The sequence below is a fragment of the Protopterus annectens genome, chromosome 2.part1 (assembly GCF_019279795.1).
Source record: "Protopterus annectens isolate FY-2018-M chromosome 2.part1, PAN1.0, whole genome shotgun sequence".
NCBI lineage: Eukaryota > Metazoa > Chordata > Ceratodontiformes > Protopteridae > Protopterus > Protopterus annectens.
Genome location: NC_056729.1, coordinates 223661460 through 223678274, shown reverse-complemented (window position 1 = coordinate 223678274; position 16815 = coordinate 223661460).

The following is a 16815-nucleotide window of genomic DNA, read 5'->3' as shown; positions in this document are numbered from 1 at the left end:
CCCACAGTGCTCACCGCAGGCACGGCTGGAATGATAAACCTACCACCCCACACTACAAGCCTGGAGAACACACAGGATAATACAGCTCACTGCCAGTGGTCTACAGCCAAGCTGCACACCCTCAAATGCCCTCCTCAGTATGGAGGACATCGATGTCAGTGCTGTGACTGAAACATTGGTCAGGGCTGCTGAGAGCACCCCAGCACTGTCGGGTCATACCCTATATCACGCGTTCAGGACCATAACCCGGACATAACACAGAAGGAGGGGAGTCCCCATTTCTATGACGGATACACACACCTCCATGTTGGCAGAGATGCACGTAGCAGCGGTGAATATCCAGGTACAATTAACCATGGTTAGGACCGCCCTACAGTTTGTTGCATGCTACAGACCACCCTCCCAATCCCAGGATACCTGCACAGCCGTCCTGAGGACACTGGTGGGTGTGCATGCTCTCACAACACCGTCGTATTGGGTGACATCAACCACCCATACATAGACCGAGAACATTACCCAGGACACAACACCCTATGCCACAGGTCCCAGGTGTTCATACACCTGACTGCTGTGGAACACCCATGCACCATACCCACTAGGGGGGGACGTATACCAGTTCTGATCATCACACATGGGGAGGATATGCTCCACACAGGATGTACATCCCTCAATGGTGATGTCAGACCGTATAGTGTATCCACTGGTAATCCGCATCCTGCACCCAACACCGGCATGGGAGACGTAAGTGATGACCTCTCCACAGCGAACCACACACGTCATACGACCGGTGTGGTACCCTACAAGGCCTCCATGCCAGTGGTAAACACAGGCCACACTGCTGAAACCCTTACAAATGCCTTCTCTGAGCACCCCCAGGGATGTCTGCACCAAGCGATCATGATAACATCAGGACCTTGTCCACCAAAGGCAGGCACATGGTCTGGTGGACCCCAGCCATTGACAAACTGTACAACAACAGTTGGAGCTAATACATGACAGAGCAATATCAGTACCAGGGAAGGCATCACTCATTAATACCGGCGTTAACATACGGTCACACATACAATCATCCAAGGCCGCTTGTGGGAGTGGTACTGCAGAGGGCACATGAGACAACCATAGGGCCTTCCTTAGCTGTGGTAGGGACATGGGTGGGAGCGCACAGTCATGCCCCCAGAATGGTACAATGGTCACTGAACCCACAGACATTGTCAACAAACCAGCGGACATGTTCCATGCATACATCTACCCCCCCCAAGAGGGGACGTATCCATCCCACCAGAGTCTAGCCTCCCAAACATCTCGTATGCCCAGGAGTGATCTGACATCTGTTAAGCGGTGAACACAGCACCAATGGGCCCAGATGGTGTCCCTGGCTGTGTGCCACTCAACCTCATTGAGGCCCTCGCCCCACACATAAGGCCGCTGTGTCATCTTAGGCTTACTACAGGCTGGGTCCCCGCTGGATGGCATACGGCAGCTGTGGTCCCACTACGCCAGGGTAGTGCTCTTATGGACTGTAGACATTCCTGCCCTATCAGCTTGACATGCCTTGTCTGCAAAGCTGTGGGGAGGTCCATACTGGGGCCCATAAATACAGACAGTGGTGTACAGCCAATACCGGAACATACCCACATCGACTTAGTCAAGGGCAGATCCTGCCTCCCTAACCTGCTCGACCTGTCTGGAGGGGTCACTAAGGCCATTGATGGGGGTACGTCGGTTTGCACAGACTACCATGACCTGGCGGGAGCATTCAAACCACACTCCACGTGGGACTCATGGAAAGGCTCGCCAGCGTACATGTGGGGACATATGTCACACGATGGTTTGCCAACTGGATGGAGGTCACACCACACAGGGTTTGTGTTCCTGGTGCCATGTCAGACTCCAAGCTGGTCTCGAGTGGAGGCCCACAGGGCTCAGTCCTGGGCCCCCTCCTGTTCGGCATTCAACCTTCCAATGTGCATGCAAACATAGGGGATTGTGGCAGACAAGGTATGCAGATGACTGCACACCGGCCACCATACCCAACACCCCATCTGACACGGACATCCACCTGGGGCCTCATAGAAATGGATAACTGGTGCCAGAGCCATGGCCTGATGCTACATGCCAGGAAGGTGCAGACCTACCCAGTGGGAAGGACATGTTCGCCCGACATAACATGTAGGTGGTAATCCATTCAACATGGTGGACGTGTTCAGGGACATGGGTACCACACCTGTCGGTAACCTCTGTCGACACACACAATGCCAATGTGGTTGGGAAGACATTCCACTGTGGCCACCTGGTCAGGAAGGAATCACATCCACATCAGGGAGTTCATTGTACCCTGTACACTTCACACATCAGACCAATGATTGCGCATAATGCCACATCTGGGATGTACCTAACCTGACACCTGCAGCACTCGGAAGGACCACAAACATTCCACAACACAGGGATAAAGGTGCTGAGACATGTGTCACACGCTGCCCGACCAAGGGGACTCCGGCTGTATACCTTCCCAGCACGTCTGCTCTGTGGTGATCTGTGCCTGACATACACGGCCATGTCCGACCTGGGTGACATGGACATGTTCCACCTCCTAGGCTCCAAGCAAACACGGGCACAGAAGCGACTGTCAGAAACCTCAACACGAACATGAATAGGACGTGCTGGGGGAACAGGGTCAATGCCCAGAGGCCCCCTACAACATGGAGAGGATTCCCAGCCCATGTGAAGCAGAGCCCCTGACTGACTTTGTCCAAGAGTAATCATGACGTGTGGATGTGTGATCATAGGTATGTGCCAGGCATCATCTCTGTGTCACTGCTGGACAGAGGGACAGCGGACCGATGGATGTGGTATCCTCATCCTAAGGGGTGTTAACAGCCACACACACTCTGGCTAGGCTTACACATGCCATAGGGCACATAGCCTGGTATGTACATGTGCGCCTATGTACCTATGTAGGGGTCCATGCAGGTTATGGGTACCTGTGGTATGCTGATATTGCCAGATGTGCCTGTGGGTACCCCACAGCTACACATGGGGGACTGATAACAGTGCTCCCAGTAGGCACATGCAAGTACACCATAATGGCATACAGGTTAACTGAACCAACATGGTGCTACACATGTAACCGCCACGCATACCGTGTACACAGAACAATGAATGCTGCACCTGCACTACATGGTATGTCTGCTGCATGATGTCAGTGCATGACCCACGTCACATACGCACCTGTCACCTGTCATACACAACCACCGCAACATACACATCGCGTACTATGCGGACACAGGTATCACATACACCTCTCACTATCTTGTCCACCCTGTGCATCAGAATATGTTTGCATAACCATGCACCGATGGTGTGGATCACGGTGCTGCGGCAGAGGCTTCATCATATGCCCAGGGTGATATGTGTGCCAGGGGCATAGGCTGTACCAATGGATGACATCATGTGTGTGTGTAAGGGCCTGTGCATTTACTGGGCATGACTGTGCAGAATGCATGTGGATGTGGTGGAGCCCTACAGGTGTGTCTGCTGTGTGTGGGTATGTGTGTACACAGTTCAGCCATCTGTGATGCCTACACAGGGTATACTTGGCAGCCCCAGACTGTACAGTGCAGGTTGTACGGCTCACTGTGTCCGCCTGCGGCCACGTGACCCGTGCCTGCCTGGGGTCGCACGGGCACTACCGGGTGGAGGTATGGAGTGGCCACTCTCCGATGACACATGTCCGCTGGAACCGTGTCCACGCTGGGACAGTCCAGGGCCACGTCCACGTGGCCTGCTGTGTCCTGGTGTTGTTGGTGTAGCACCAGCTGCACTGCTGCTGCTACCAGCACTGTGTGAGTGGGCATGAGAGGTGGCACGCACACGTCGACCTGCACTAGGTGGTGTTGCTGGCCTACGGCCACGTGTCCTACACCTCACCCCTACCAGGTGTTCCAGCACAGACAGCTCACGCTTGCGGATTGACATGCCTCGGTCGAGGATTCCAACCATCTCACCTAATCTCCTATCCAGAACATCGGCAAGCTGCTGTTGAGCATTCGCCAATGACTGGATGTTCTCATTTAAGGAACGGATTGCGGCCCTCTGCAGCCTCTGCCCTTCTTGGTTCTGCCGTTCGGCACGTGCCTGTGCCGCCATTACAGTCTGAAACATGCGTCTGGTGATACCAGCTGCTGCACCCTGTACGGCAGGTGCATGTCTACCAGTGCTCCTCCTATGAGCAGCACCAGCCACATGCCTGTGTGGCACATCACCAGTCATTACACTGGCAACATGGTGTGTACCTGCACCTTCTGCAGCCACCACACATTCCTGCTCGGTGCCAACAGACGCTGACTGTCCTTCCTCTATGGGCAACGGTGATGTGGTATGTGTCGGCATCTGAACCGTGTGCGGAGATGAAGGGGACATGGGTGGGATGTTATCCAATGGCACAGCTTCTGCCCGTGACGACCCTGCCTGTGCCTCATGCACATGGTCATCACCGCTAGTATCTGTGGGGACACTAGCATCAGCTGGACCGCAGTAAGTTACATTACACACACGCAGACACACACACGCACGCAGACACACACACAGACACACACACACACACACATGCGGACACACACGCTGACATACACACGCAGACACACACACATGCAGACACATCATGCATGTGATATTGCAGGTGGCATGCAGCATTCCCACACCACAGCCCAGTGAATGCAGCCCAGACATTGATAGTGGTAGTATGCATACTGCCCTGGAGTGCACACTACATCAAGCAGGTGTCTTTTAGTAGGCTTGCAGTACACACATTCATGGTAGTTTGCATGCATCACCGTGATACACCGTGTGGCCACGGGCGGGTTAACAGTACACATGGCTGGCGTCACTATGTCATGTAAACCGCAAACATGTGCGGTATCATGTGGACATGTGACAATGGTGTCCCACCACATGCACCACATCATAACGGATGTCACAGTGCAGTGTTATGTGTACAGGCTACAGATAGAATGCATGTGTAACAAGGATGTCTGTGCAGGTGTGGTTGGTGTGAGCTGTGTACATAGCTGTACAGTGGGGAGTACGGGCACTGTGCCACTGCACGGCAGCAGGACACAGGTATGTTTCTGTGCGATGCGTAACCTGGACGCATTGCATTGCCATGTCTGCAACTCAGTCATGCTGTTCCACAGCACGTATATGGTAGACATTGGTGGCACCTCTAATGGCTGCAGACAGGCATTCCATTTGTCTGGTGTACCACATCAGATGTCCAGGGGGTCCACTACAGCTATGACCGCACTATGTGTGGACAGGGTGCAACGGTGACTACCCACTGCGGATGTACTGTGTGGCAACATGCCTGTAGGTATCACCCATGGCCATGTTTGTCTGGTTCATGGACATTTGTGTGTGATGGGCATCGTGTACACATCCCTGTGGTGGCCCATGTGTCATACACCCATACTAGTCTGAGGTGTCACATTCCCGAAGGCTATGCAGACATTGTGGATGTCTGCTATGTCGCGTGAGGTCATGTCATGGTGTGACAATGTTGCGGACAGACCACCACGTGCATGGGACATGTCATGTGCCATGTCACAACGTGTGCACCCAATGCAGGGGCATAGGTCACAGTGGTAACACCTGTGTGCTGGCCAGATCACAGCTCACTATGTGGTACTGTGTGCGTACCGCAAAGGCATACCGATGCATACTACACATGCAGCCATTGTGGAACACCTCCACCATTGTATGCATAGCTGACTGCACATATCACACCGATGGGTTATGTGGTGTCATGCCGGTCTATACTAATGGTTGTATCTACTGTACATGGGTGGCGTGTGTGTCGGGTGGTGCAACCTGTATACCGTGACTGGGGCAGACCCAGGTGTGCATGTCATACCTGGACACATGGGGAATATCTATACACCGTATCATGCCTATTACTAGCAACAGTCTCACCTGCGACAGACCCATGTCTGTGCGACACGCCAGAGGTACCTGTATGGGGTGACACAACAGTATACACATTATCCATTACTATCGCCATGGTAAGCACTGTGCATGTCACATCATGCACCTGTGTGTTAGCATGTGCTATGCACATGTCTGCAAACACAACGTAGCATACTGTAGTATGCAGCTTGTGTGGCCATATACCTGGCATGTGTTGCTACATTATGTGGTGTACTATGACACCCACACCTACGTCAGTTATCATACAAACATGCAAGACTGACTTACCAGGCAGCTCCAGGCTCGTTGGTTGGGAGACACCCACCTCCACGATGGCAGCGAGGGTTTCTGCATGTTGTTCTTTGGGTGTCCCCAGACTGGCCAGGAGCTCCTCCGTGTGTGTGAGTGGGGGCTGGGTTGGTGGCCCACCACCTGTCCCACCTTGTTGTCTGGCGATTGCGGCACGCTGTTTCGCGCGTCAATTAGGTCTGTGCAGTGTCTGCGGATCTGCTGGTAGGTGCGGTTGTGGCCCATGTTGTTCACCCTCCTGCGCAAATCCTGACACGTCATCACGCTGCTGTGCCTGTAGTGGCACATGGCTGAAGAGTATGTCGTAGTTGTCGTGGAGCAACGGTATAATCACTTCATCCTCCTGTCGGCTGAAGGCAGGCAGCCGGGAACGTGGCATTATCTGTAAGACATAATGATGTTGACAGGTCACATTTACACTGCTGTACTGGCATACTGCTGGACATACATTGCTATGACATGTACAACATCTGCACAGTAATCTCTGTGATGCATCATGGCAGTGACACAGCCGACGTGTTGCCGTCACACCATTGAGCAGTGGGTCTCATATCATATCTGTGTGTCACCTCATCACACTGTACACGCACCATGTTGATGTTAGCCTGCTGTGGACATGTGTACCTGCCTGCACCTGTGTCCATATCAGTTGGCACAGGTCCCCATGTGACAACAGTTCTACTGTTCACCTGGATGCTGTGTATATGTCACTAGGCATCCCGTACGCGGCCATTATGAACGTCAGCGGTGGCACTGCACACATACACATGGACACCTGTACATGCATGTGTTGTGCCATGTACATCCACACAGCACTGTACGGGTGTTGGGCAACCTGCCACGGCTCACCTGTGTTGCACATGTGATACACATGGGACAATGTGTAACCATGTGACATTAGCAGGAAAGGTCATGCATAGCATGCACGCACGTTGTCCACAGCAACACACAGCACCTGTAACACCACAGGGTGCATCACTGCCACATTACTGCTGTGGACGGTTGATAGTGCAAGTGCCTTTTGTCCATCGCACCATGTAGGACTGTGATAGCACCTGCAGCCTTGCTGGGCAGGGCTGCATGGTATGGCAGGGTATGTCACATACATGGCACTGGGATGTGACCCACCTGGGGGGTACTGATATTGGCAGGGTGGCTGTCCATTCCATATGTCATTGCTATGTGTATATGGACATTACACATGTCTATCATCATGGTGTGGACACTGGCCTTCTGCAAGGTAGGCTGCACGCTGCTTGGTGGGGGTGTGTCTGGTGCATGCAGGTATCGCACATCCATGCATACACATTAACCCTGACAGGTGCTATGTGCTGCGATATTGTTCAACACAGTGCTGTATGTGCCCACACACTGCTATCCCGTGCACATGGATGGTTGCCTGGACTGACATGGGTACCACATATGTCTACATCCAGTGCCTGCTGCCACCCCATGTCTGCTGGTGCACCGCACAGCGCCATCCCTCCCACGGGGAATGTGGTGTTGGGCACAGCATAGGTATCCATGTATGGGGACAGGGATGTTCACATAGCAGGGGCACTGATGGTATCGTCGATCTGACCATACACGTATGACGCACCCCTCACACATACAACCCATTCAGTATGTTGTTCACAACACTGACACAGCTATACTGCTATGCCGGAGACATTCCCAGACGTACATACACAGATGCGTGCACATCTGTCTGTGGCATGGTCCGGACTATTGGTGTGGTTCGGCACATAACGTGTTTGAGTGTGGCTGGTGCAGACCGACTGTGCACATGTCTACACAGTAAGCCTGTTGTACAGTAGCCATTGGTGATGTGCTGTGCACATATCAAATCTGCACATTGTGTTGGTGTCTGTCTGTCCACGGGCCAGTGGTGGGACACACAGGGGTATTGGTGAACATATATGCATGCAACCCTGTACTGATGTACCGCTAGCTTCTCGGGTGCTAATGTGTCATAGACATGCACACCGTACCCGAACAGGTGGTAGTGGGTTGCCACCCGTACCCATCTCCTCTTGTGAGTTGCTATCATCCAACACCCTCTTTGTATTGTATGTTCAGGCTATGCACCTGTGTGGGGCATGTGGGCATGCAATGCAGTACTGTGTGCCTTTGCACCCATCGCAGAACATGTCACACAGGTACACTGGCAGCCGTACACTTCACAGCTTGATGACGGCACAACACATGTTGTACACACGTAACACATATCCTGTGGGACATGGTCAAATGTACAGGCATGTCCAACAGTCACGTACCACTGCTACCCCTACATGACGGCTATGCAGGACATGTGGCGGTACAGCAACTGTCACATGTACACGTGCAATGCCCCCCTACCTACATCGCGTGGTACTGCCTGTGGGGCATGTGCGTCTGCATCCATGCTATGGCCATAGATGACAGTTGTACATCGATATGTGCAACATACCTCATTGGGTGTTCTCATGTGTGCATGTTCAACATGTCTACGCATTGTTTGTGTCTGTCACACAGTCATTGTTGTACAGGGTTTACATGGCAGCCATGGCGTACTGTGTGTGATTCCAGGTACTTCATTGGGATACCAGCATTGTACATTATCACGGCGTATTCCAGCCATCACATAGCCATCCTAGCTGACACTGTTATCCAGCCAGTGGGAGGTGTTCTGCCATCTGCACATACGTCACACAGTACGAGGGTGGCTGACACCCATTCTGGGGACAGGGTTCTGACCGCTGTGGATGTGTGTGATGCTGTCAACGACCATGACTGCGCCAGATGGTCACATCTGGATGTGTAACATTCACAACACACACCTACCTTCACGTAGCAACACATCATCCACAACAATGGACATTCCTGCCAGAACACTGTGTGCAGTATGTCTGTATGACCACTGCAGGCACCACTGGTGGCCACCAGCATGGCTGCCAACAGCACCAGTGTGTATCCCGTGTGACCATGGGTTACACCATTCACAACACACCTGTCTCAGATGACCCTGTTGTGGATCACAGTGCAGTTCCACACATCATGTTACACTATACATCATGCACCGATATGTTGCAGACGTGTGAACGGCTGTGCAACTCAACATATGCACACATGACACATCACCTGCTACAACGTGTCTGTCTTACCACACGTTATTGTGACCACCCTGTGATGGCATTGTACAGGCTACGTGGACTGGGACATGTGATGGCTCACAGGTATATTCACCCTCTGGGTGTGTGTCTAGCCAGGTGTACAGTAGGCAGTGGTCTGCACACGGGGATACTGTACATTGGCCTACTCTGTCACTGCGACTGTTGACTATGCTCATACTGTACTTATGCAGGCATGTGGTATCTGACCAGTATGACAGTCGTGGTCGACCACACTACTGTGGCACACATGACCTGCGGACATCTGCCTAGGGTGTGGAGCCCACATGTACATCTTCACATGCTATGCTGCCTCTGCGGCGGTGTCACATGTCTGTCTCCAGCAGGGCTGTAACAGGCAGGCACGGCATGCAGTAATGTGGGACAATGCTTGCACCTTCCACTGTGCTGCACACAAGCAAGGCACGCACACTAGTGCACGCCTGACATTTATCTGCGGTGCCTGGGACCTGCCTCCATGCTCTGCACAGCACACCTGCCAGTCCAGGTTGTACACGGATCATACCTCCCAGGCACATACCTGGACTGCAACACACACAGGTGAGGGGATCCCACATCACACAATGTTTTACACACATACTGTATATTTTCCAAACACAATGCATCGTAGGTACTCCATGTTCGGATACCCATGTTTGTGACCGCTAGACACATTGTAACACACAACAGAGTACACTGTACACCACAGGTTACATGCTGGCTGTGTTGTCATACTGTACATTGCACCTCGGACAGCTGCTACTGCCATGTGCTGACAGCAACCCACACTTCCCTAGTATGGACTCCCATGTACCCACACATGCTTGGCCATGCACTCCACCTAGCTGGGTGACACATTACACAACACATACCATACCTACACTACCCTCGGCATGCACCATACCTCCATGTGTCTGCTGTGTTAAACCTAGGGATATCCCCCCTCTGGTAGATGAACATATATGCTTCACGGCCCTGCTAGCCACACCCTGGACACACACCCATCGCAGCATACATGGTACATGTGCTCTACAGCCGGTACTACTGACGTCTGCTGACGGGGGTGGTTAATGGCATGGCACCCCAGCAGATGGACAGTGTACGTGACTATGCTGACACATATCACAGTGCACTTCCGCAACATGTACGCAATGGTAGAGACCATGCTATTCCACACAGAGACATGGCGGTACTGGCCTTTTCACAGACGCCACGGTGGTAGTCATGTTCCATGCACATCTGCTGTATTGGCACATGTGCTGGCTGTTGCACGGTGAGTATATTCACATGTGTGGGGTGCATCACTTGACAGTCATGGTGGGTCCTTGTGGTCCATCACATGCTCCAAGGCTAGCTACCTACACTGGACTGCCGCACATTGCAGTGTGGGCCCTCAGGCAGTGTGGTGGTATGTCTGTGTTGTTTGGCTACATCCACATTCGATGTAGCGTACAACAGTCACCCAGGCATTGCCGAATGAGATGTTGTTGGCAACATGCCAGGCAATGGTGTACCTACCAACAATACACACTCTCACTCACTACAGGGTTGCAATCCATACATGGACATCGCAGTGTCCCTGTGGACACATACATGGTACTGCCATGCACACGTTATGTCCTAAGACACTGTCCCAATGTCACCTTCCGATCTCCCTAGCTATTATGTCCCGCCAACCTGTTTGGTATGTGTCTCCACAGCAGCCCACTGAATTAACTGCTAGCCTGTTCTTGGACGTTGTGTACCTTGACCACCACACTACTGCATCTATCGCACTACACATGGGTGGTACTGCATTGCACGTGTGGGACTGCATTCGTACACCCATGACTGGACCATTCAGTATGGCACTGGGGCACGTCCTCACATCCGTGCTTCACACACTCATTGATGACCTCCATGCCTTTACTGGCACCCTTGTTGGGCCTCTGTGTGCCACAGCACGCCACATACACATGCTGGCCACCTGTCATACCATTGCATGGGTGGTTGGTGTGGTACAGAGGGTAACAGATCAGACATTGTCCCCGCATTGCCCTTCAGCACCATTCCACATTCCGGTATTGGCAATGTACACATCCACCATCACATCATACCCTGTGTCTCAGGATGTTAGGCTATATGAATCCTGGACAGGACACACAGTGGTGCAAGCATATCATGCTACCTACTACATGTCAGGTACATGTGGCATTACACAGTCCTCAGTCATGTGGCCCCTCATGTTCACTATTTGCTTACATACACAACATGCTGTCACAGAGTACTGTCCATGCCTAGATATCCCACATCTACCTACCTGGCACCATTGTAGCTCCTCCAGCTCATACTGATAACAACCGTACAGGTGTCGGTGTGGCAGATACATCGTGTGGATGTCATTGCATCAGGTTACATCACACATGGTGCATGCACATCACCTTTGCATAGCAACAGTCATCCACTGGGTATCACATGGATACTGTCCCCATACATGCATATCACATTGTACATGGTTGCTGTACACACACATGCCCCACATGGTGCTGTGGTTGCCATATTCCACTGTGGCATGGGTACACATCTGCAGGGCCACACATATCTGTACTGTGTGTGTTGCTGGTACATAAGTATCCTTTGTACCTGTGCCATACACACATCTACACACGAGCAGGGTTACATTAACACATTCATGGTGTACCTTCCACAATGGCTACGACTTTACATGGCACGGCATTATCATGCCGTGATGTATGCCAGGCTCAGACAGTTTACATATGCGGATGACAGACGGGGAACACATCTGTACTCATCTGCGTACCACATACACAGGGGTGTCATCTACTCTGACATGGGCCATGTCCTCCGCATTAGTGATGCATGTCGTACTCATACATGGCAATTGCAGTGGGCGGGGTGAATGGAGCACTCCTGCATATGTGCACACATGCCACATTGCATGGCCTGGGCTTCTGTGTTACTTCCGCAGACACAACACACACCATGCTGTGGAACATAGGTCCTGTGCACATCCCACAGGGACACACTGTGGCACTGTTCATGTGATAGCTCCCTTGCTGATAGGGTGACACATAGTCATGGTACCACCACAGCAGCAGTACTGTGTAGACATGCAGTTGACATCCACCTCTGCTGTTCAGTGGACAGTACCATGGGGAGGTGACACTACTGTGTACACTGCACATGTGTTTACACATGGACCTGCCGGACTTCATTGTTGCACACATTGCACCTGCTACAGATCGTTTGGACATGGTTACTTGGTGTTCCTTCCATTTCGGGTGGCTATTCTGCTACTACTCTGTCCCATATGTACAGGCCATACATATCCTGTTAGTGTACATAACACTAGGCCATACCTCCATTATGCATGCTATGCCTGTGATACTGTGTATGATGTCTGTCATATCCACCATGACAGCTTTACATTACACATACTTGACATAGTAACCCCTACTGCGAGGCATACGTGCACGTCATGCGCACATTACGTATGACATCGACGGTATATGCCCATACACATGTGTGCTGTGACAGTATACATACATGTCCTATCCCCTGCTGTGGCACTTCCTTGTTGGACATCCACTGCCAGCATCGGCGTGGGTGGTGGCATTGTTCTGTGTTATGCCCCCCTGTGGCAGCCCTTGGGTTATCCCGGCTGTGTACATGATGTCCCACTGCTGTGCACACGGTGTCCACAGTCGTTGGTATGCTCAGCGGGATAGCACTACATAACCACCTTTCACCACTCTCTGCTTTATGGACAGGTATCCTTACTTACAAACACCGTTCACATACAGTGCAGCTTCGTCATACACATCATGCATTACACACAAGTACATCTCGTGGGTTCTACATACCTTTCCTGTGTTTCCTTCCGTTTTCCGTTGCGAGTCTCGCTATAGCGTTGTCTCTCACTCGATCCGTTTTTTATTTGTGGTTCGGTATGAGCATACAGTTTGAATATCGTAGGAGTCATCCTTATATCCATCGTCACCTGCGACATGTGGGTTCATCACACCAATAGCTGTTCCTCGGTGTGTACTTGTGCGCATATCACCTGTGCATCTACTCCATTCGTACAGTACGCATCGTAACTAGGGCATGGTTCATTCCTCGCCTGGGCGTTGGTTATTTGCACTATCTTCGTGGAGATGGTCTATATTGTGTTATGTTATGTGTGACTGCAGCCGCTATGTGTGGCGTCAGGTACATTTTGCAGTGGTGTTAGCCGTGGATTGTGTGTGTTGGGTATGGTATTATGTTCGACATGTGGGTGTCCCTGTCCTGGCGGCGTCTGTCGATGGCATTTTGCATTCGGATGTGTAACATAGCTCTTGTATTCCTTTAAACAATGGATGCAGGTATGCATCCGCTGCTGATAGTGTTTCCCACGCGAGATGTTGCGGTTATGCCACTGTCATTGACTGCCTGTATGTTTGTGCTGCTATTGCAGCTTGTATCCCTTTGATATGTGCGATGGGGTATATCGGCGGTTGTGGGTGACAGGTACGGGTTGTGGGCCTTGCATTTCTACATACACGGTATGCTTGTGTGTGTGCTCCATCCCTGCCTGGGGATCTGGCAGTTACCTGTCTGTTGTTCTGGGAGTGTAGGTTGTGTTGATGTCGTCTGGTGTCGGTATCGCCTGCATGTGTGCTTCCTGCATGTATTCCTCCATCACATCGGTAGTATATCTGCGGTTATTCGTACGTGCCGACTATCCCTTGGCATTTTGTCCCGGATATTTACAGTCATTGTGGTCCTGTACTTGGGACGGCCTGTATGCTACCAGTTGCCACCTATTCGGGTGGCGATTGCTTGTTTGACACTCGTAGAACACACAGCGGTGTTTACGGGCCGATACGTAGCCACGATTGGTGCCAGGGTAGCACATGCGTATTTCCGCGGTACATGACTATTGCTGTGTAACGTTGCCGACGTATCGTTTTGCAATTAACATATCGGTGTCATACATACGGTCATGGTTTGTACATACGTCCTTTGCATTTCATGTTGGCTATATTCCTGTGGTACATTCTGGGACATTTTCGCTTTGCATCGTTTTACGTCGCCACATGCCTAGCCAGGGAGAGGCTCTCAGTGCTACTTTGGGGGTACTGCTGTACATACGCCTGTGGTTCCTATACTGTATGCCTACACATGTTATTCAACTCCGCCTGTCACATGGCACCTACATACACATTTTACAGTGGCACAAACATTACACTCGCACAGTGGAACACACGACACCCTCACCACACACATACACATACTGCCGCTGTCACAGGGATGGTTGCACACAGTACCTGCATTGCCCGCATCACCGGCGGTGGTGTCTACCTCCACCCTCATATCCTCATAATATTACCCGCACATGTACTGTTACTGTACCGTGGCCTGGCGATCGTCCCGGCTCGCGATTATGCATTTAGGTAGGTTGACCTTTCCATGGGTGGCGTTTCCTGTTCTGTCAACCCTCCCGGATATGCAGGTTGTCGTTCACTATGTTTACTATGTACAGATATCGCGTCTTACTTCTCTGTCACCTTGCATCCCTCTGATTCCCTGTCTTACCTGTTGTACTTTATATATGTGTATGTGTACATATATTTCTATGTGTGTAATGATATCTATCTCCATATCTGTGTATGCACATATGTACATATGTATACACCTTGCTGCGAACGTGGCAGCATACAGCAACGCCGTCTGCTGTAGGACCCGTGTACGGTTAAGGTGTTGGCATTCCATGCTCCGCTGGCTGTTGGGTGTGCAGTGTTTGGGTGCTGCCTATGTTGGAGTCACACATGGGACCACCCATACGGTACACATTACGGGTGGCCATGTTTGTGTGCCGTCCATTTCACTGTGTGTGCGGGTAGGGAGGTGTCAGTCCATGGGGCCTACGCTGTCAGAGTATGTGCTATACGTTCCCTCTTTGCCAGGGCATAGGCATATTGGGTACGCCTCCGTCTGCCTACTGGGGCTGGCACAGTGTGTTCATGGCGCTGAATCCTCTGTGCCTGTGCTTGCCTTGGCAGTTGTGGTGGGCTTTGTGGCCCTTCACCATTATGTCCCTGCAGCAGCTGTTTCCTCAGGATCATATTATGTAGCATGGCACATACTATGAATATGTGGGCACATGTGCCTGGAGAGTACTGCAGGGCTCCACCGGATGTATCCAAGCACCGGAACCGTGATTTCAGCATCCCAAACACACGCTCTATGATTATTCTGGTTTGTGCGTGTGCCTCATTATGGCGTTCTTGCATGTGTGTGTGTGCATTTCTGATGGGTGTCATCATCCACGGCTCCAGTGCATAGCCAGCATCCCCCACAAGGTGGCCTTGTGTGATGTCCCCCCTGGCGAATACCTGATACAGCTGTGAGGCATGCCAGATATGGGAGTTGTGGTAGCTTCCAGGGCTGCCAGCACACACATCCATGATAATGCCCTGCGCATTGCACACGACCTGGCAATTGATGGAGGGGAATCCCTTGCGGTTTATGTAGCGTCTACCCTGCTCCCCAGGTGGTGACTTGATTTGTATGTGCGTACAGACTATCGCACCCAGTACCTCCGGGTATTGTGCCACACGGTGGAAGTGGCGCATATTGCTAGCCAACTCCTCCTGAGATCTGGGGAAGTATATATACTCATGGGCATGTCGTAACATGGCATCCAGAAACTGGTGTAGTACCCTGGATGCTGATGCCTGTGAGATGCCCATTATATCCCCGGTTGGCCTTTGAAAGGTACCTGTAGCCAGTATTCGCATGCTTACACATACCTTTGTGTCCACTGGGATGGGCTCCCCTCTGTTGTTTCTTGTTCTCAGGCGTGGCCGGCACAGCTCCGCTATTTGCTGTAACGTGTCCCTGTCCACCCTGTAATGCTCTACTATCTCTAGGTCTTGTAGCCCCTGGTAGGTTACCCTTGGTCTGAACACTCTCCTTCTCCTCTGAGGCCTACGGTAGTTGTCGGCACCCTCCTCCGCAACTCTGTCTGTCTCTGACACATGCTGATGTATCACGGCCACGGCGGCACCCAACATATACATTTTAAAAGTTCCCCGTGTGTTTACACCTAAAGTGCGGCGTTTGGGAATACGCGCTGTGTGTTGTGTGCATTCACACTTTATACTGTTGTGCTGTACACCCGGTGATGTCATTGGGTGTGTCTGTGCGGCCGTATCTGTGGATTATCTTCCATGTTTTACCGTTGGCACTGCAACGCTGTTGCCTTTGGTGTTACATTACACTTGCCTGCATTGGTTTAGCTTTAGGCCTTACCTTACTGTTTCTGCACGTTGCGCATTCTATTTCCTGGATTGCATCCTGCAGAGCCCTGTCATGTGTTGTTTCTGGGACATGGCATATCATGCATTTT